The sequence below is a fragment of the Heterocephalus glaber genome, unplaced genomic scaffold (genome assembly GCF_053883595.1).
Source record: "Heterocephalus glaber isolate CG9 unplaced genomic scaffold, H.glaber_assembly_v1.0 deba00001600, whole genome shotgun sequence".
Classification (NCBI taxonomy): Eukaryota; Metazoa; Chordata; class Mammalia; order Rodentia; family Bathyergidae; genus Heterocephalus; species Heterocephalus glaber.
The window spans coordinates 31,719,675-31,741,203 of NW_028258372.1; the positions used below are offsets into that span (position 1 = coordinate 31,719,675).

The 21,529-nt window shown below is 35.3% G+C and overlaps 1 long non-coding RNA gene across 2 annotated transcripts in view; it reads right to left on the reverse strand.

The window, feature by feature from the left end:
- LOC147823160 (uncharacterized) overlaps positions 1 to 20,128 on the reverse strand; it is a 44,851-nt gene extending 24,723 nt beyond the window's left edge. The window contains exons 1-3 of one of the 2 annotated variants that reach the window (XR_015444201.1): positions 19,778 to 20,128; positions 18,626 to 18,683; positions 15,492 to 16,295 (exon numbers count right to left, since the gene is read on the reverse strand). This is a non-coding gene — a long non-coding RNA (uncharacterized LOC147823160). Of the gene's footprint in view, positions 1 to 15,491; positions 16,296 to 18,625; positions 18,684 to 19,777 lie in introns of those variants that run through there. The other variant, XR_015444202.1, reaches the window with a different exon arrangement.
- Positions 20,129 to 21,529: the final 1,401 nt, after the last annotated feature.

The following is a 21,529-nucleotide window of genomic DNA, read 5'->3' on the forward strand; positions in this document are numbered from 1 at the left end:
AAGATTTTCCCTTGATTTTATACCCATTATGTGGTGGAAATCATAAGCTTCCATAGTGAAATATATGCAGTTTTAAGTTTAGTTTATTAGATGTGTATATTTGTGAAATATATTTAAATAATATTTCTGTATCCATAAAGAGAATTATACCTATTTCACAACTTTTATGTAGGCTAAGTTACATGAATCATGTGGTCCAATATCTAGCAGAGTTAATAAACATTTTTACTCATTCTCTAACAGATTTACCATTTTCATTGCTTATCAATGGCTTTTTATTAAATCAATAAATCCAAAGACTCATTTTTACATCAGACTTGTCCTTATTTAAGTTCTGGCCAGAAAAGTGCTTTCTTTTCAACAAACTTACATGATATTCACATTTTCTCATAAAATATTCTGCTTAAAAAATAGGCATGTATTTATCTCTTCACTTTCGATCTACTGATTTTATGAAAAGTATGTGAAATAACCACTTTGTGATAGTTCTAAATAATGTTATTATTCTCTAGTTCACACCCTAATGTTTCAATAAGGTGTTTATATAACTATCAAAATAGTACATTGTTTTTAATTAAAGCTAATTAGTCAATCAATTGATTTTTTGAAAATGTCATTCTATTCTTGGAAGAACAAAATGTCTTCAGCAGTACATTGTGTACTGTTTTTCTTATTATACCTTACAAGCAGCTTCAAATAATAATTGAGGTGCAGATAAATAAAATGTGTGCATCACATAGGGTGATGATAAAATGACAAGGTTCCCATCTTCACTTTCCTTGGCAGTTATTGGACAAGGGAGGAGATGACAGGGCTAGAAAACAGAATGGTCCATCAAATACCAGAATTTAAAAGTAAATATTCATTTTAGATTTCCTTAGTAGTTTAAATCATACTTCAAATTATAATAAAGACAGCAAAATCAAATGAGAATTTGTATAAATCTCTAAAATTTAGTCATTATAGATTTTTTCTCACCTAACTAAAAATATGTATTTAAAACTATAGTATACTGTATCATATATATTTTACTGATTAAAATAACACATATAAAACATGTGAAGTTTTGCTTCCAAATTGGTGTAGAATCATAAATGTACACCTTAAACTAGCTTAGCAAGCCAACTTCAGTAGCTACAATTCTGATAGCTTTCAAAACAATTTAAAAAAATAATTGAGTGCAAAGGAAATGAAAATATTGGAGACAAATATTCATTAGTGATTATTAAGAACAAGCAATAATTAAAGATCCAAAGCTACATTTCTAGTAAGGGTCTACTAGTGGATAAGAAGACTTTCTTTAAAATGCCCACAGGTGGGGTGGTCATAAACACAGAAGGGAAATAAAACATGTGTTTTATGGTTAAAAGTCAAAAAGAATATTCATATGTAAAAGTATGCCAATGTATTATAAACTGAGGTGTGTCTATTTGCCATATTGAAATAGCTCCCACTGTTCACTTGATCACATCAAAAATGTTAAGTCTCCCATTAAGGTCATTAACTAGCTACATTTTTATGAAACCACTTTTATTTGGATACTTTGGAAAATCATAATTTAAAAAATATAAAGCAATAGAGTTCATCTATATTAAAGTGGGAGAAGACACTCCTTATGGACTTCAACTACTGCTGTCAGATAAGGATTCAGAGCAGAGGGTGGGACAGTATTCATTTCTAATAAATAGGAAAATCAATGGAATTGTTGAAAGTTAAATATAGTGAAGGACTTTGAGTAGAAACATATGGTGACTATGTTCCTAGGAAAGTAAATAACCAGTAGGTCTTTGATTCTTTAAAATATGTTTGTTTATGTGGAACTCTGCTTACAGGCTGAGAGATAAACTAGATTATATACCAAGTCTCTTTTGGGATGATGATTGATATATAAAGAAAGTCAATATACTATTGGGCTAACTTGCTCAATGTTCTTGTTAGAAATCAAACAGTTAAGCATATATTTTATGTAAACTGCAAATTTAATATGCAAAGGTATTGGCACACACTCTCATAAATATTATGGAAATACATTAATGAAGCTTATGGGACACATTACTAAAAAGTTATAAAAAGAATCTAAGTCTTAGTATCATACCTTAACTCTCATGAAATATTTAAAGTTGCTTTTTAAGTGGTTGAAGCACAAAGTGGTAATAAAGTGAAAGAAGATTATGCAGTTTTATGCATTTCCTGATATAAGGGGCAGTAAGCTCACAAAGTACAGAGTTATATATTTCCCAGGGCTTTCATCTAAGTCATTGATTCTGTGACTTTAAAAAAGTTTATTAATACTCAGAGATTTTTGCATATGATATGAAATGAATAAATGTAGGATGAGTTAATTATACCAAATTTACTTGCAGGTGCAAGAGAATTACCTATAAACTCCAAGGAAGATAATACAATAATTAACTACCATCAGCCTCTAAAAAGCTTATCACTCACAATTCCATAGGAAAAGAAATACAAACTATAGTTCCAAAAGCTTTACAAACTGATTACTGTGATTCAGTGTTATTTTCTAAATGTTAAGTTTTATAATGTAATATATTGAGCCAATAGATATCAAAATCAATTTCCAAAGTAGTAGTGGTATCCTGTCCCTTAGATGCATCTTTCACACAGAATTCTATCCTCAGGCTTCTCATCTTTTCCATTTTTCTTTTTCCATTATCTCCTTTATTCTCAAAGTATTAGGATTTGTGTAGGTATCGTGCATTGAGTTTCATTTCTATCACAATTCTAATAGAATCATGCCAATGTGTAATGACTACTACTAGTCTCAGTTGCAGTTTTACTACCTGCACTATATGTATAGGTTAAATGGCCCATGGTATCCTTTACTGATCCTAACGTACACATGTTCCAGCAACACACATCGACATGTACAAATGTGTGCACACATTTTTTTTTCCAATTCAAGACACTTTATTTTTATATTTCATCAGAGTAGATCTTTGGTGTTTTTCTCACTCTATCTTTTTATATACCTAGAATATCCCCTTTCCTATCTTCTGTCATGAATTGTATGGATCCAAACCATTCAAATTCCTTCAAATTCCTAGAAGTACTCCTTATTCTTTATGTGATGCAATATGTTAAATATTTCTATGACTTTTCTCACATTCAGACTGCATTTGATTGCCACTTGTGCTTATCTCTCCTCTTAAGGAAACTAGATACTGAAGTCAGTATGGAGATTTCTCAAAACTAAAACTAGAAATTCCATTCAAACCAGCTATCTCTCCCCAGCCCCAAGTATTAGACCAAAAGAGTAAAACAAATCATATCACAGTGGTACATGCCTACCCATAGTTAGGGCACCATGATTCACAATAGCTAAATCTTCCAATCAGTCTATTATGTCAACCAACAGATGAATGGATAAAGAAAATGCTGTATTTACACAGTGTAGTAATACTCTGTCATAAAGAAGGCTAAATTTAAGTTGTTTGTAATAAACTGGACACACCTTGAGACCATCATGTTAAATGAACTCAGACATACAAGATTAAATACCACATTTCCCTTATATGAGAGACCCAAAATATAAATAAGGAGCAAAATAAAAGATACTAGGAAATAGACTGTTCTCAAATGGGAAGGGTATGAAGAGATGGAGGGAGGGGGAGGAGGAGGAGGAGGTGAGGAAGGTGATAAAGGAATTAAGATGTGCTATGTACATGTACCAGCTCCCCACAAGGAGTGCATTATGTACTGCCAATGGCTACTAATAAAAATAACAAAAAAGCAAAAAAAAGATAAAAGATTGCAAGCTATTTTAGGTCATCTCTTTCATTACTGTGTTTTCCAAAATATGAGGCATTTTGTACACATTTGCTGAATTGAAATGAAATGGTATGATAGTCTAGAGGCATTTGTAGTAAAAGAGACAATTAAAAAAACCCAGACTTTTAGCGGTAGTGGGAAAATGGCATTCTTTAACAATATAAAAATGAATTTAAGTGCTTAATTTACATAGCAATTTCCACAAATATTCAACATTGATTATGTATGTATACTTTGCAAAGAACAATGTTAATGCTGGGATACAAAGACAGATTTTAAATCCTTTCCAAAAGTAGGACAAGCAATCACTGAGAGTGCAACATTGTAAATACGAGACTGCCTGGCTGCAGACCTTCTCATAGCATAAAGGAATTTTTATCCCTGTTAAGGTTGTAGAGAACTCAAGGGAGTTCACAGTGGCTTCACATTATGAACTCCTGACATTTTTAACTCTTCATCATATGTGCATCTGCTGAGGAACTCAATAATTTTAAAAACCTCTATAAATATTACATCAGTCATCTTTAGGGTATGAGGCAAATAGCATGTGAAGGGCAACTCAGTTGCTGAGGGAAGGTGGGCAGATAGAACACTGGGCTTGCAAAATATGAGCTGACTGAAAAGATAGAAAAAGAGATAGGACCAAGAATTTTAAATTTTGATAATTTGCACTTTTATATTTTCCATCATTTGAAGACTTTGATAATATATATTATCAAGTAATAAAATTAAATATACATGAACATGATACGTATTTTCATTGCATTCATGATATTCAAAGCTTAACCTTAATCATAATCAAATTTTGAAATATACTCTATTAGTATAGAGATACTGTTATCTTTACATTCTCTGATGTGAAAAACTTGTATAAAAATAATTATGTAAATAAGCTCAATTAAGCAGTTCTAAGGAAAGAGTATAGATAGACTGAATTACAGTAGCTAAAAATTAGTTTCAAAGAAGCAAAAATATATGAAATAAATTTGTATGAAAATCTGAGGCAGTTTCTAGCTCAAACAGATGCAATCAAATATGCTGCCCTTCATTTCATATGTAACAATGAAAAATTATCAGAGCAGCAGAATTGTCAATGATAACTTCTTATGAATATCAGTATCCTCTAATTTTCATTCACATTATAAACTTTGGAAAATAACTTTGAAAGACCTTTAAAAGGGACTGCTATATTTCAAAAGTAAATTCTCTGGATCACAATTCCTGAAAGAAATCATGGTGAAAATATGTTTTGTAAGGGCCTATTGATACTTAAGTCACAGCAATTATATATGTCTTGCCCAAAGCTCCTAATTTAGAAAAATGTCCCACTGCAGACTTGACTGTTGAGGGGGAGATGCAATTTAAAGGTTAAAGCAACATATCTTAAACTCTCATGTGATTTCTGTGTCTTCTACTTTTATTGGCCACATGTCAGTTTGGGGGAGTGGGGAAGTATGTACAGGCAGACTGAATGTTCAATTTGTTCAGGTATTGTGACAGGGAACGTAGTGGCACCCGGTTGGTCCTTGCAGTGCCCCCCGCTACTAACAGACCCGATGTGCCTAGAACAATTGTATCTGAGCCAGGATTTAAAAAATGCTTTAACTAATTTCTCATTTTTTATGGCTGAGTAGTACTCCATTTTATTAAAAAAACACATTTTCTTTATTCAGTCTCCAGCTGATGGGCATTTGGGCTGTTTCCAAGTTTTAGCTATTACAAACTGTGCTGCTATGAACATGGGTGCACATATATCACTGTGGTATGATTCTTTTAATTCTTTGGGGAAGATCCCCAGCAGTGGAAAGCGGGGTCAAATGGGACTTCCAGTCCTAGTTCTTTGAGGTATGTCCATACTGATTTCCACAGTGCTTGCACCAGTCTACACTCCCACCAGCAGTGGAGCAGGGCTCCTCTTTGCCCACAGCCCCGCCAGCATTTGTTATTGGTTGATTTCATGATAGCAGCCATTCTTTCTGGTGTGAGGTGGAATCTCAGCATTGTTTTCATTTGCATCTCTCGAATGACCAGTGATGTTGAACATTTTTTCATGTATTTATTTGCTATTTCTACTCCTTTGTCTAAGAGATGTCTGTTCATTTCAGATGCCCATTTTCTGATTGGGTCTTTAAATTTGGGAGGTCTGATCTTTTTAAGTTCTTTATAGATTTGAGATAGTAGACCTTTGTCTGAGGAAGAGCAGGTGAAGATTTTTTCCCCACATTGTGGGTTGTCTCTTCACACTGCTGGTGGTTTCTCTTGCTGTGCAGAAGCTTTTGAATGAGAAGAGATCCCATTTGTTGATTGTGCTAGTTCACGGGCAACTGAGGTTTTGTTCATAAAATCTTTTCCTACACCGATGTCTTCAAGGGTTCTACCTAACCTCTGTTCCAACTGGCTCAGTGTTTCTATTTTAATATTTAGATCTTTAATCCATTTTGATTTTAGTTTAGTGCATGGTGAGAGATATAGGTCTAGTTTTAACCTTTGGCAAGTTGAAGCCCAATTTTTCCAGCACCCAAGTGGATGCACATTGAGGCAATACTCTTAAGTGAAATAAATAGGACACACATGTGTAAATACAGAATAGTTTCTCTGGTGTGAGAAACTGAAAGTGGAAATAAGGACTAAATGTATAATAGGTAATGTGAAATAGGAAGAAAAGGGGCAAAGGGGAAGGAAGTGGGAGGGCTAGGGGAAAGGATAGAAGGGAATGGGATTAATATGAGAAAATGGAAAAATAGGAACAAAATCTTTGTAAATAGGGAGGACTGGAGGGGTTGAAGGGAAGGCTGGGCAAGGGTGAAAAATAAGAACCAAGAGAGACTATGTAAAGGTGCAAATTTCCAATGATGAATGTCATTATATTGTATACCTAAAATGTACCAATGATTAGAGTGAATCATTGATAATGCAAAATAGGAAGAAAAGGTCCAAAGGGGTAGGGGTAGTGGGAGGGGCAGGGGAAAGGAAAGAAGGGAAAGGAAAAAATGATGAGAAATGGAAAAAATGGAAATAAAGTCTTTGTAAATAGGGAAGGGTGGAGGGTGTGAAGGGAGGGCTAGGAATGGGGAAAAAATAAGAACCAAGATGCATTATATAAAGGTACAGTTCCCAATGAGAAATGTAATTGTGTTGTATACCTACAATGTACCATAAAAGAATTTAATACAAAAAAAATGCTTTAACTGAGTTCATTGCCTTTTTTTTTTTTGATGTGGTACTAGGGACTGAAATTCAGTTCCTCATACATGAGGAGACACATACCACTAAGTTACAACAACTCCCTAGCCCTGACTTTCTACAATTCATTCAGAAGAAATGGTAGGAAAAAGAAAACGTCTTTCCAATTGACAGAAACAAACAAATCAAAGTCTCAGGTAGAATGGAATAAAATACATGTCAATTGTGTCACACTATCAGAATAAAGACAAGGCAGATGATTCCCAGATTTGAAACAATTCCTGACACTGAGCCAGTATCAATTCTAAAGCTATGGTAACTTTCAATAAGAACTAAATACAAGAAGCCAGGATTGATTTTATTAATATAAAAATAATCATGTATTTTATACATTCCATTGATTCTGCTAGATATTTTCCTTACTTTTTAAGCTTCAAAGGACATTTATTGGAACCAGTTCTTAATGAAAGAAAACTACAAATATGCCAGGCATGCCTGTACTTCCCTGTACTTCCAGCACTCTGGGAGTCTGGGGCAGGATAATTCCAAGTTCAAGCCCAGCCTGGGGAATGAACTTAGCAACTTAGCAAGACTGTCTCAAAATTTAAAAAATTAAAAAGAGCTTGGGGTGTAATTCAGGTTGAGAGCCCTAGTTTGAATCCCCAGCACCACTAAAAAAAAAGGACTGCATATCACAAACTATTCGCTATTTCGTGCAGTTTTGACTATTGTTTACAAATTTAAGAAACTAAAAGTAAAACAAAACATGTAATATAATGAAAAATCATCCAAAAGGAGTAATAATTTAACTGTGCGTTATATATCCTGTATTTGTATAACTTCATAGTAGGAGTGCTATTAGTATTACTTAGTATTCAAGGGTAAGTTTTCAAAAGGAAAATTATACATGTATATATCTTTTTCTCTAGATAGTGAAAGAGGTATTAATTTTGAAATACTAAAGAGAAGAACTTCAAATAGATTTGTCGGTCATGTAAGAATACATATATGACGCTCTAAGAAAGAATTCTGCCCTTCTTCAATTCATTGCCTCTGTTGCTTGGATTCCTAATACAGTACTACTTCTAATCATTTCAGTATTTGCCTGAGTAGACTATTTCTATTCAGCAGCTAGAAATGGTATTAAACCACTCAGTTCACAAACTCCTTCCTACCAAACCACCAAATGATTTGCCCCTTTTCAAAGCAAAAGTAAAATCCCTAAGATAACCTATGAGGTGAGATATTATTTGGGTCTTTCTGGTTTATTGTTTAACCTCATCTCCTTTAAGGTCCTTATTCACTCTGCCCATCTTCTGGATATGTTCACCTTTTCCTGAACATGAGCACGCAGACTCGCCAAGGCCCTCCCAGCCTTCTCATTGCCTGAGTGCTCTTCCTCCAGCTTGTTTACATGGCTCTCTGTTGAATCGCCTTTTTTAGGTCTTCTTGCAAATCTCACTTCCTCGTCAAACCACTCTGTCGTAGTTTGTCAACCCCGTCATCTTTGAGACACTTAGTATTATCTGTCTTCTTTTGCTTCTGTATTTTTCCTATAATATATTATCATTGATAGTCAATATTTTTATTTATATATTGATTTTTCATACTGAAATAAAAGTTTGAGAAAATATTTTGGTTTTTGTGGCTATATTATCAGAACTTTTAAAAAGTGCCTACTATACAGTGTTCAATAGACAGAAAATGAAGTATGGGAGTGAGAATAAATGACAGACAATTCCAGTGATTTGGGAAACTCAGGGAATTGCAGGGCATTTAGTTTTCTATTAGTCACACTACTCCTCTGTTGAACACATAAGTGTTACTAAAGAATAGTAAGCACTTATCAGTTTGTTAAGGGAGGAAATAATCATACTAAGAAAACAACATACAGAAGTAAAAGCCATCCAAGAATATAGTCTTATAAAGATTTCTTTAAAGTAGAGGGCAGAGGCAAACTAGGTTGGAAAGATAAACAGGGATAGGAATTCTTGTATCATTTATAGGTGGAGACAAATCTAAGCTTTCTTCACCTTAGAATTAGGAAGATTGTGATAAGAATACAATTATATATATTTCCTGACCACAAATGAGTATCATTTAGCCCTTGTCAATAGCTTCCATACAAACATATTTATATTAATTTGTGACAAAAAAGGTAATCAGGTGTTTTATAAGCTTCTTATCAAACAACACAATAGTAAGTGAATAGCACACCTTCCAGGAATGTTAAATGTGAGGAGACAAGAAATTAAAACAATATTCCATATAAAAAAATATTTGAGGTTTATTAGTCTTTCATAATTAGAACATTTTAATATTTCCTTTAACATTGAAAAATTTATTTCAGAGATAAATTAATTTACAATAAAGGTCACCCACTAAATTAAAGGGTAAGATCTTCATTAACATTTTAAGTTATATCTGGTACACTGAAAACTGAAAAGACACCTTCATTGCATTTTTCAAAGGCAAATTCATGAAGTATCTTTAAAAGTCTATATTCATAGCCATACTCTATAATTAGTAATTATTTAAGAACTGTTACAAAAAGAAAATAGCCAAAGAATTTTCCAACATACAAAATAAAACATTTACACAATGTGTAATAGCCAACCACAAGAGGCCCTTTATGATACCATTAATGGTTTTGTTGACACCATGGGGGTTAAGAAACAGATAGGGCATATGTGGAAAAAGTGAAACTTTGGATAATTATATAATAAACTTGGTCAAATTAGTTTTTACTATATAAACTTCAGGCTAACAATACCTGCATTTTTTCTTCTTCCCTTTTCTTCTCTTCAGAAACATACTCAGTGGTAAGAGAACCCATTCTAATTTGTTTTGCCACTATTAGTTATCTAAAACTAAGTTAGTTATTAGTCTTACAGACAAAATCAGAGCAGGTATACAGAATACCTGACACATTTTAAACGTAGATTAAATATAAGCATTTTGCTCTTCTCTGAGCATCCTTTCCCATACTTTGGCCCTCTCAGATTGCTCACACCCTATCCCCCCACAATTCCCTCATAGGTAGGACAGCAATTCAGTCATTAACTCCCTGCATAACCTCCTTATACAGAGGGAGTTGTGGAAATAGCTAATAATTATTAAATATAAAGCAATATTTGCCAGATATTGGCCTGTGTTTATTATTTAAATATGCCTAATTGTCATGGTCTCTTGAATAGACAGAATTATTATCCCCTTATGATAGAGAAGAAAACTGATGCAAAGAACAAGCCCTTTTCTCAGAACTATAGAAATTTGAAGTAGCAAAACCAGAACGTATCACATGAAGTTTGGCTTCAGAGCACTACACTTGCTTTAGGGAAAAGGATAGATAGCACCTGCAGTAAAACCCAGAGAGCCCTAGCAAAAAAGGTATTTTCAGTGTGTTTTTGGAAAAATGCTTTTACATGAGCTTACTTAACCTTTTATATAATGCCATTTCTGATAATTCCAATTTTTTTCATTAAATGTCATTTATATATCATTTCTGGAATATTTTACATAGAACTATTACAGGGTCTATATTTAGAGACACTTTGCTTTCTCAAATTACAGGACTTGAAGGACAGTTCTGGTACATGTTAAAGTGAATTTAATGTGCTTTCATTATGTTTTATTTCATGGGGAAGAAATAATGTTGAGTGAGATAGCAGACTCTGCATAAGAAAAGATATTTTGAATAGTGTAGGGGCTTAAGCATATTTGTTGACAGGCAAAAATGGAGAGAAAATTTGTTGAGGGATCCTTTCTAAGCTCGTATTTTCGGTGGTGAGACATTAAAGAGTGAGGCCAGTGCAGCAATTTCAATTTCTGTGTGGCCTCTTAGGCTCTGCTCTGCCGTGGTGTCAGAAGCAGCAGACTTATGGTCTAATATGAAGTGCAGTCCCATGCCCAGGGCAAATGCATATGTTTGTCCTATTTTTCTTCTTATGCTCAGCCAAGTTCTGAGACTAATAGTCTTGAGCTATAGGAAAGCAGTCAGCTCCCACAGATTGCTAAACTGTAATTTCTAGTATGTTGTTCATGATAGATGTTCAACTGAATCACAGAGGTTGAGGTTCAATTGCTAAACTGCTATTTGAAGAATAGAATTATTTCTTGATACTAACTTTATATATTTAGGATGGACTATAGATACCATAGCCAATGAAAACAGCAGCCTAGGTCAATATTCCAAATAAACAGCAATTTGTCCAAATCAGGAGGCAAAATAAATAGGAAGATAAAGCAAAGCCTGCACAGCAATGACTATCTGGTGTACTTGTAAAAATTCTCTACCTTAGCCAAAAGGCAGGATTTTAATAACTTTGAATCTGCCAACTTTTAGTAGTTTCTTTCAATCTAAGAAGAAAACTAAGGCATTAAGAGATAGGAACAAAGAATAGAAGCAAGCACAGCAGTGAGGAATAATGTAAATAGAGAGATGGATTCCCACTTTTACTCTGTAGGAGGATGTGTGGGAGGGCTGTTCATATTCTCTGGCTACAGTCTGGATTTACCATCCGGATGGAGATAGTTCCTAGCATTCTGTTGACCAAATCTCATTAAGAATAAATTGAATTCAAAGAAATGGGTTGGAACTGATAAAAAATAATTTGTATTTGAGTAATCTTTCTCTTTACTGTTGCAAAATCTGGATTTATATTTTGGGATAATAAGATACCCCCATTGACTAGCATGGCCCCATTTATCCTACAAACCAGTTCTGATAACTGCCATTCTAATCTCTGCTTCTCTGAATTTCACAGTTTTGGATTCCATATATGAGCGAGAGCATACAATATCTGGCTAATTGCACTTAGCACAAATCCTCCAGGACCAATCATTGCAAATGATTGAATTTCCTACGTTTTAAGGTTAAACAATATTCCACTGCATACATATACCACATTTTCTTTATTCATTCATCTATTCAGTTACATGGAAGGAATATGTAATAGGTATAGGAGGAGATGAATATGTTAATTGAAGCACATGAAGGGATGGATATAATTATTTTGTATTAGATACATGTATAATTAGCATCAGTTTGTACTCCACACATATATGCAATCATAATTTGTCAATATTCAGTGAAAAATAAAAGATATCCTAAGCACAATCTCATACTCCTCCAGCAAAAACAGTTAGGAGGAAATTGTTCTTCCAATTTTTTCCATAAATATGAATTTTATTTTTAGATGTAAAAATAACAAGTTCATTTTTCACTTGAAAATAAGATTAGTAGATGGGCAACTTTTCTAGTTTCTCTGAGCTGTTTTTCTAAAGCTCCACATCACCTTTACCTAGTAATGGAACTAGGTGAAAAATACACCATGGATTTTTTTGAGGATTTGCAAGCCTAGAGAATAAGCTAGGAAGAGATTTCAATAGTAAAAACTATATGAGGAATTTAGAGTGAATTAGAGAAAAAAAATGGGAGAAATTAAAGGAACATAAATGAATAGACAGACACATATAGGAGAATAAAGAAATCCTGGGAAATGGCTTACTCATCAAGGTAAAAATCCCATGTGAAAACCTAAGCAAAGGAGACTCATTGTCAAGATCCAGGCACAGGACCACTCAGGGTGTGGATATCATGAGTGTATAACTGTAACATAATGCTCCACCATTAAACACTTGTCTTGACACACACACAGGCTAAGGAGACCACTTTAACAACTGCAAGAAGGTGGCTAAAATGTGTAGGCTTCAGTCATTTAGATAATATACATTTGGTAATATATTTTTCTCTGGTTATTCTTTCCAGCCTGATCCCTTCTCATTTGACACTTAAAATTCTTTGTTTGGCAGTTATTTGTCAGGACCACATAATGAAGATCAATTTTCTAAAAAAATGTTTGTCAGTTTCATGTTCTTTTTGCTCAGGATTATTTTGTAGTCTGCCACAAGCAGCAACCTGCTTGAGGAATAAATAGAATTTGTAATGGGGATACAAAAGAAAGAAGGAAAAATATGTTCACCTTTTGATATCTAGTATTTCAAGATAATAGTCTTGAAAACCAAGCATTTATTAAGAAGATTTTCTTATTATTTTCACCTTCCATTGTCATATAATGAGATTTTTTTGTTGATTGGATCATAGAAATTTAATAAATCCAAGCTGCAGTGATAAGAATTCAAGATATGAAATAATAAAAGCTTCCACCAAGCTACAAAGAAATAAAAAACCCCAATCTCTTGAGTCCCAGCACACTGTGGGAAAGGAGAAAGGGTCAAGTGGGTGAGACCAACCTGTGGTGCTCCCTGGGGGACTGGGAGACCTGGTGAGTTCACAGACTGAAAAGGAAGCTGGGTGGGGAGGTGTTAGCCTACCTTCTGTATGGAACTTTGAGGAAAGCCTGCTGCTCAGGATACTTTATTCTATCAGGGTAACTGATAGCAAATCAATTTTAACAGCTACATAGTTTGGTCCAATGCTCTGTAGCCCCCACATGCTAAGCAGCATAAAGCAGAATTGGAACTTGGTCTTTAGAGGCCATGAAAATGGGACCATTCCTATGAGATGTTAGGATCCTTTAGTGGGATTTGTGGCTGAAAGATATCAAATCTCCACTGTTGGAACACTGTTAGAATTGCATTATAAGACTCCTTCCCCAAGAATTCTCTTTTCCTATTCCTACTCAGGGTCAGACTTGCATGGCAAAATTTCATCCTGCAATCTCTGGCTCCTTCTGTTCCAAAGTAAAAGATGAATTGCCGTATCTTGAATCCCTTACCATAAAGAAGAAAGCACAATGTCTGGCAGACTATTTGGAGGTCCTTATGTCTACTTATTTCATATCAAGGAATATTGCTCTGCTCAAAAACTAGGTGACCTGAAATACTGCCACCTTTCAGTTGGCCCAAGACATGAAAAGACTGTTACAATTCCAGGCTGTCACGTAGACAGGCCTGATGTATGCACCATACAATCCAATAGACTCTAAGATATTAAAAGTAGTGATAGTAAAAGACAATTTAACATGGAGCTCAAAGGAAAAAGAGGAAGAATTAGATTACCACCTTCTGAGATTTCTGACATCTATCTTCAGTCATTATTGGGTTCTAGAAAACCCAGAATACTGTACTTAATTATAAGCACCAAGTAATAACGCGTCTAGGAATACCTACTATTAGTTGGGTTCTGGCAGACCCACCAAGTCTTGAATTGGACAGCACAGGTATAGGCTGGTTTAAGATAGTTTACCAACAACCTTCAGCAGGAATAGAGAACATATGTCCACCCGAAGAGCAGGCAACCCTGATCTACACGTCACTCATCAGATGGCCCCTGTACTTTTCCACCAACTTGCTTCTCTGACAATATGGGGAGTTACCTTATTACCAGATAAAGAACAACACATGCCTGAGCTTAGATACTGATTAACCTGCATGTTATATGGGAAACAGGTAAAAATGGACTCTCATTACACCATGGCAATATCCAAGAGTGGGAAAAATATTCCCTGTAGACAAATTGAAATGGCTACTTTTTCAGGAGGAGAATTAGCCTGATATGAGAATATATGCTGATTCCTAATAGCAATTTTCCTGTCAGTTGAAAGATTAAACAGAAAGTGTGGAATAGTAACATACTAGTAGACATATGGCAATAGAAACAAAATGTAAAGATTTTAATGTCATATATTAATATGCATCAGAAAGCATTCATCATGAAGAGATAATAAACTAACTATTCAAATATTTTGGCTACTTTTATCAGTTCATCTTTGTCACTGGTCACACTGGAATTAGTAAATGATACACAAGGTGGTCATAGTTGTAGTGATGGAGAATGTATAGGGTTATCCATATTAATTGCCACTTGTAAAGTTTGATTAGCTTTTGCTTTTCCCAAAACCCAACCTGTCAGCAGCAGAGGCCTATGGAGCTATACTGATATAATGTACTATATTTCTAGTAATTGAAATGCTACTCAGCAGCAAGTCAATTCTTTTTGTTCTTCAGGATTGAAGGTACAACAACAAAGGTGCATTAAAAATAAGCCATCAGGCTTACATAGGACCATCTTAAATTTGAGCCCAATCTGGGAAACAGCATCTTATCAATACCCTGTCTTAAAAAATAAATAAATAAATAAATAAATAAAGTGCTGGGGATGTAGCTCAGTGCTGAGGCTCTAGGTTCAATCTCTAGTACCATGCAAATACATATATATATTAATGTGCATACAAGCAAGCCATTAATTCCACACCAATTTTGATACCTTGCATTTGGGGACAGTCAAGGAGAAAAGCCATCATCTTGGCAAGGCAATTGACATTGATCACTAGGCTAAGTAGGACTATATTTTACAGATGAGGCAGGGAAAGAATACGAATGCAATTTAGCTGATTCACCTGAGTGCCTCCTGTTATTTCCTTGTCCCTTATAACTGTGAATGAGCATGTATAGCAGTAATGGCCTGAGAGAGGTATTATCGCTAAGGGCTCAGAAGTAATGAAGCATCGCTGGCTCTTCTGTGACTCATGCTCTGGTCTAAAATTCTTTTTTTTTTTTTTTTTTTTTTGGTACCGGGGATCATACTCAGGTCCTTGCACCTGCACAGCAGGCAGCAAAACCACTAAGCTAAATCCCTGGCCCTGGTCTAAAATTCTTATCGCATCGTTTTTATTATAGCCGATCATCCTGATATCATCAAGCTACCCTTGAAAAGAGAAATGTCTGTTCCACTTCTTGGCTTTTCCACTGGTGGCATAACAAGAGATTTCTGTTCCCCCCAGTGGCACAGTAAATGTCAGATCAGGGGTGGCAAACCAATGGCATGTGTGCTACAGCCAGCTGCTTATTATCATTGCAAACTCTAAAAGGTCTGCCATTATAGTCATACATAACAGATCTTTGCATTCCCACTTAAGTGTTTCCAAAATTGGCAACTTGAATGTGTAGATCCTTTCCCTCAAGAAAGCCAGATAAAATTGCCACTTGAACACTAGTATCCAAAAGAGCCGTAGAAGGTTGTATCCTCTACATTCCCTCCTGGCCCATTTTTCTCTCACTAAAGCTAAGGCCTTTGGTTTGCAGGGGATTAAGGGAAATTGGACCTACTTTTATTATATCATCTCTTTAAAAGCTGGTGAATCAGGATACAGTGGCTAAAGGTCAGATAGTAGAGGTGCTGATAGACTAATTTATCCTAAGGCAACCATGCAATTTGTGTGGGTTCTATCATGACCTACTCAACTCAAATACTCAGACACAGGTGGTAGCAGATAGATGACAGTTGAGTAAATACCCAGAGTCATCAAGCAAATGCACTCCAGACTTTCACAGTTTTTCTTTTTTTTATGGTGTCCATTCTATAAGGAAACAAACAAAACATCATGGTTCAATTTAAGCTGCTTATTTCAGTTCTACTTCTCACCTTTCATATTTTACTCATTGACCCAATTCCTGTAAATTGACAGCTACAGCATTCTAAATCTTCTGATTTCAACCCAACCTAATATTGGAGTAATCATAATCAATGATATATTCTGTAGAGTTTCCTGACAGGCCCACGGGACTCTTGTGTTTTTTTTTTTTCTTCCTTAGATAAATAATTATCTCAGTGACATTCTGTTCCACTATCTGTAGGGAATTACTCCAACCTCAAAGAGGAAGGCAAGACTAAACCTGCCATAAGCCCATACATGCTAAAAGTAGACAATTGGACCAAATGGATTACAGAGAGATTTAATGGCAGCACAACAGTAGCATGAACATTTTTGTATTGATATTCTGTGCTCCCAAGTTCTACAAAATGACACAATAGGCTCAGATAAGGGTACACAAGAAGTATTTGTGCTGGAAATAAAGAACCCAGCGCCAAGGGTTTAGAACCTTTTCTAATAAGCAGAAAACAAGTCAGCCCCATTCCCAGGAAGTTTATATAGTTAGGGAAAGTGAACATAACTTCCTTCTATGTTGTGCTTGCTTTGACGTACGTGACTATACAATTTCTCATGGTCATAGTAAGATTAGGCCTTTCATTTTGGCATTCTTGGTATGGATATGCTGGGACCACACAGGTAGGCTGCTTCTTTCAATAAGTAGCTGCTTCCCAAACACGCATCATGATACAGACTTCTGCCTACTAAATTACACGTGGAACTTGGTTGGGAAAGTTTCCAGGAATGACCTCAATTTACAGCCAGGATTAAAATCCCTCAAGTGCTGGCTCCATTCCCCCAGCACCTGGTAAACTCATTTGAAATGCAAATTCTTGGGTCCTACCCCAGATTTACTGAATCAGGGACTCAGGGAGGAGCATGGAGCAAGTGCCCATTATTCTGCAGTTTAACTTACTCTCCAGGTAATTCTCATAAATAAGGTTTGAAAACAAAACTTAAGCCGCAAGTGGACTACTTCAGAACTTCAGTTACTATTTCCTCTGCTATACCTAGTGATATCAGTCTTCCCTAAACATTCTGTGGTGATAATATGCATAATATAATTTATAGATACATTTACCGCCTATGTTGAGAGGATAAATGTTATTTATATAAAAAGATATATCTTCATAATTTCTGTAGCCAATTATGACTAAAATATTTCAAAGATTATATTCACATCTATTTTCACATTAATATGTCCTTAAAAGTTTTCTTGTACAATTTATTTTTACCATACTACTATGCTAAAATGTCTGCTAGCTAGTAACAATTCCTATTAAAACATGTTATTTTGTATAAGTTAATGGAACATTTATCATATATGGTGATTAAGAGATAAAATAATAGTACAATTCTAATTCTAATATTCTCTTATTGTTGATTGGTAAGCCTCCTTGCATATATTCAAGATTCATGAAAAATTTTTCCTAGGAGAAACAATCAAATGCAAATTAGTTACTGCTAGTGCTGTGTTTATACGTCTAGAGATAAAACAAATATTTAATGTTATTACTTTAAAATTTGATAGCAGATACTTAGAGAATGAAGCATAATTAAGAGAATTCCCTAGATGTAAAAAATATTGATAATCCATCATATCAACGAGTTGTGTGAAAAAAATTATAAAAAGTGTTATAGGCAAAAGATTGCTTACACAGTGTTATAAATAATGCTGACATTGGTATCCGAATATCCTGAGTATAATTTATAGTTTTCTACTTATTTTTCTACTTCATATTCAGTGTTAATGACTTAAACTGATGGTTGTATAAGTATATATATCTAAAATTATTTAAACATTTAAAGGACACCACTTTTTTTTACTTGTCTTAATTAAGTAATTATATATTAGGCTTGGATCAGGTTGTTAGCCAATAACAGGATTTCTTGGTTGTCAGGTTTTATGGAAAACTGTTGTTCAGTCTATTAACATTAAAATATAAAAAATGCATTCACTGTTTATAGCCTACTGTTAATATACTCTATAGCATTCAATAATAGTATTAATATTTTAGAATTTTAGATACCAGGGTGTTTCAGCCTATCATCTTTATTTCCTAAGAAAAAAATAGATAAAATAGTGTACAACACCTGCAGTAAAATGTTTATACAGAATGTAAAATATAGACTGCAGTAAAATATAGGCTATGAAATATTTAGTAAGGTTTCTCTTATTTCTTGTCAAATAGCAGGACAGTATTCAGAGACAAGAAGCAAAACTTACCCAGAGTGAGAGGAAAATGGTTGTCACTTACCAAAAGATTCAGTCTGCCTAGCGCACAACATAGTGTCCTCTTGCTTTATCCAGTTTTCCTTTTTGTTAAAAACATTAAAAGCAAAGTCTGTAAGCCACGAGGCATTCATCTCTGGAGCTCCATCAGCTTCTGCAACTTTTTCTTGATATCTGGGACACTCTGCCCTACTAAAGTCATGTACTTCTCATCTGTGAGGCCTGCCAAAATCCACCTTTGATAATGCTGTCTTCTGATCCTTTCTCCAGCCTCGCGGGGATTCCCTGTCTAGTGTGAGTGTGTGTGTGTGTCACTCAGCCTTCTTCAGTTCTCTTTCTTCGGTTCATACCTCATTATATATCCTCATAATTTTTAAAAATCTTTTCTACTAATTGGTTCCTTTCTGCTTTGTTTCCTTCCTGAAATTTACATTTTCAAACAATCCTCACAAGATTTCTGACACATATAAATTACTTTTCCATATAACAATTTATACCCCAAATATGCTGTACTTAAATATGTCTGGCTATTGATCTTTCAGTATTCCAACCTAGAAATGACTCAGTTTCTCTCTCCAATATATAAAGTATAAGCTTATTTACCCCATTTATATTTGCCTAACTTATTTTTACCATAATAGAGGTAAATCCTGACTGGCCAGAAACCCAGATGAAAATGCATGTTAACCATACTGAAGACATTCTTAAAAGTCTCTTCTGGTTCCCCCCACACACACACACTTTTTAAGTGAATTTAGGCAAAATGACTGAAAGCTTTCACGTTAACCCTATAAGCACATAGAACCAAAAGTGAATTCACTAGGAAAAAAGGCCCCGTGATATTGCCAGGATCTCAAGAGTGAAAAATAGACCATCTACTCAGAGTTAGTCTCCATGGGTTCTATTTAGAGACAGAGGGTGGATTCCCCTTTCCTTTTCACACAGAACACAGACTCAGAAAAGCAGACACCAGGGAAATGGCTCCCAAATTCTAGGTAAAAATCTTCTAACCATTCACTGTCCTACAGAGCACACTGCTAAGCAGGTGCCCTTGCTTGCACAGAGCACAGATCCTACAAAGCCCTGCCTTGCATAAAGGAAGAACCCCACGTAGAGAGGGGAGCTGTTTTGCAACCCCAGGTGGCTTAAGGTACTCCAGGCAGAGTTCGGGACTCACCAGAGGCAGCTGCTTCTCTGTCATTCCCTTTCCCTGGAAGCTGTTATCTGCCGTTTATACAGGAGGAGGGTGATCCTGGATTGGTAGGCACCTTCTTAAAGCTGGGTGTCCGTGACCAGATGGTGCACATCTTATTTAAATCGCCTACCTCATCATGAGATGTTTTTCAGTTTTGCATTCCCCAAGAACAAAGGTCATTATTACCTGAAACTACTGTTGTCACTGATTGCTTTGCCCATGCACAGTTCCTAAGGTATCACCCCAGGAACAGGAGAGAAGAAGAGAGGGGAAAAGCGGGAGAGGGAGAGGGGGAGAGAGGGGCTGGCTTTCTGGCTAATAACAAATGCATGGTAAGGGAAGAAAGCATACTTCACCTGGTTATTGTGAAAGATCAGTGTCATGTGAAACCAATCAGGGGTTGAGCGTGCAGTCAAGCCTTGGTAGTTGGCTTCATTCTTTAAACTGTAAACATACGCAACCCATTAGTATTTTTGTGTCTTTGTTTAGGTGGTTAAATGTATTCTTTGATTTTAAGGAATTTACATTCTTGCAGCATTAAAGGACTAGTAATCTGTAACTAAATCTTCCTTGGTTTACACCAATGGTGACATTTGTCTATGTCATGAGGAAAGAAGCACAAAAATGTTTAGGAGGAGACACCTGCCAATGTTACTGCTCAAAGGGAACGTCACAGTTTTGCTCTTCATGTTACTCTATTTTCATTTTGAAAGAGCCAACTCTCTCTCTCTCCCTCAGTTCTGTCTTTCCATTTTTCCTCCCTCCCTCCCTCTTTCCTTCCTTCCTTCCTTTTTCCCTTCTCCCTTCCCTCCCTCTTCTCTCCCTCTTTTCTCTCCTCCCTCCCTCCATCCATCTCTCTATTTTTCCTTAGTATTTCCTTATTAATATAAAGAGTGACTTAGTCTTGGTCAGAACAAATGTCATGAAACTTTTACTCACCAAGCCAAAAGAATCACAATAATCTCATTCACTATTTTTTTTTTAAATCATGGATCCTCTCTTCCCCAACTTCATGTTCTCTAATATCATATACGTACCTGTGGCGTTAAAAACATCATGCTAAATTGCTCATTTCTTTAAGAAAGAGCAGAAGCAAAATCAAGTAGTTGCGTCATGTGAACTTTCTCCATCTTCAGGAGGATATAATCCTTATAAAGACTCTTGTTATTTTGATTATGGCATTCCATGGCTCGTTAAAACAGTAAATTAAATATTAATTCCATAGATAACAAGAAAATTTTTACCCTATTATTAATTGCCTAGTTCTGAGGATGCCCCCATTACTTTTAGTAAACACTTTCTGAGCACATTCTAGGCATTGAAAGACTAAATAAATCCAGGGTCATCTAATAATGATCTTGTAGCTTAGGCAAAGTGATAAACCAGAGAAAGGAGACAATTTCCCCACAGTATGGTAAGTAGTGATCTTACAGGGGTATACTTATTTTCCCGTGGTACATTAAGGGAACTCAACCCTTCTGAGAATTTCAAGAAAGCAGTTTAAAGGAGTTATTTGATCCAACTGCTTGAGGATTAATAAGTTTTCCCCAATAGTGAAAGGGGTGGAAAAAGTAATTTCCTTTCACAACACTAGTAAAACATCACAGAGCTGTGCAAAGGAATATTGCCCTCAGGATATTCTCACCTCTTCTATACCACTTGCCCCCAAAATTGATGAGGACAAAGATACATTTGGGTAGGTCACAGCCCTTGTGTCTTGGGGAGGGACATCCG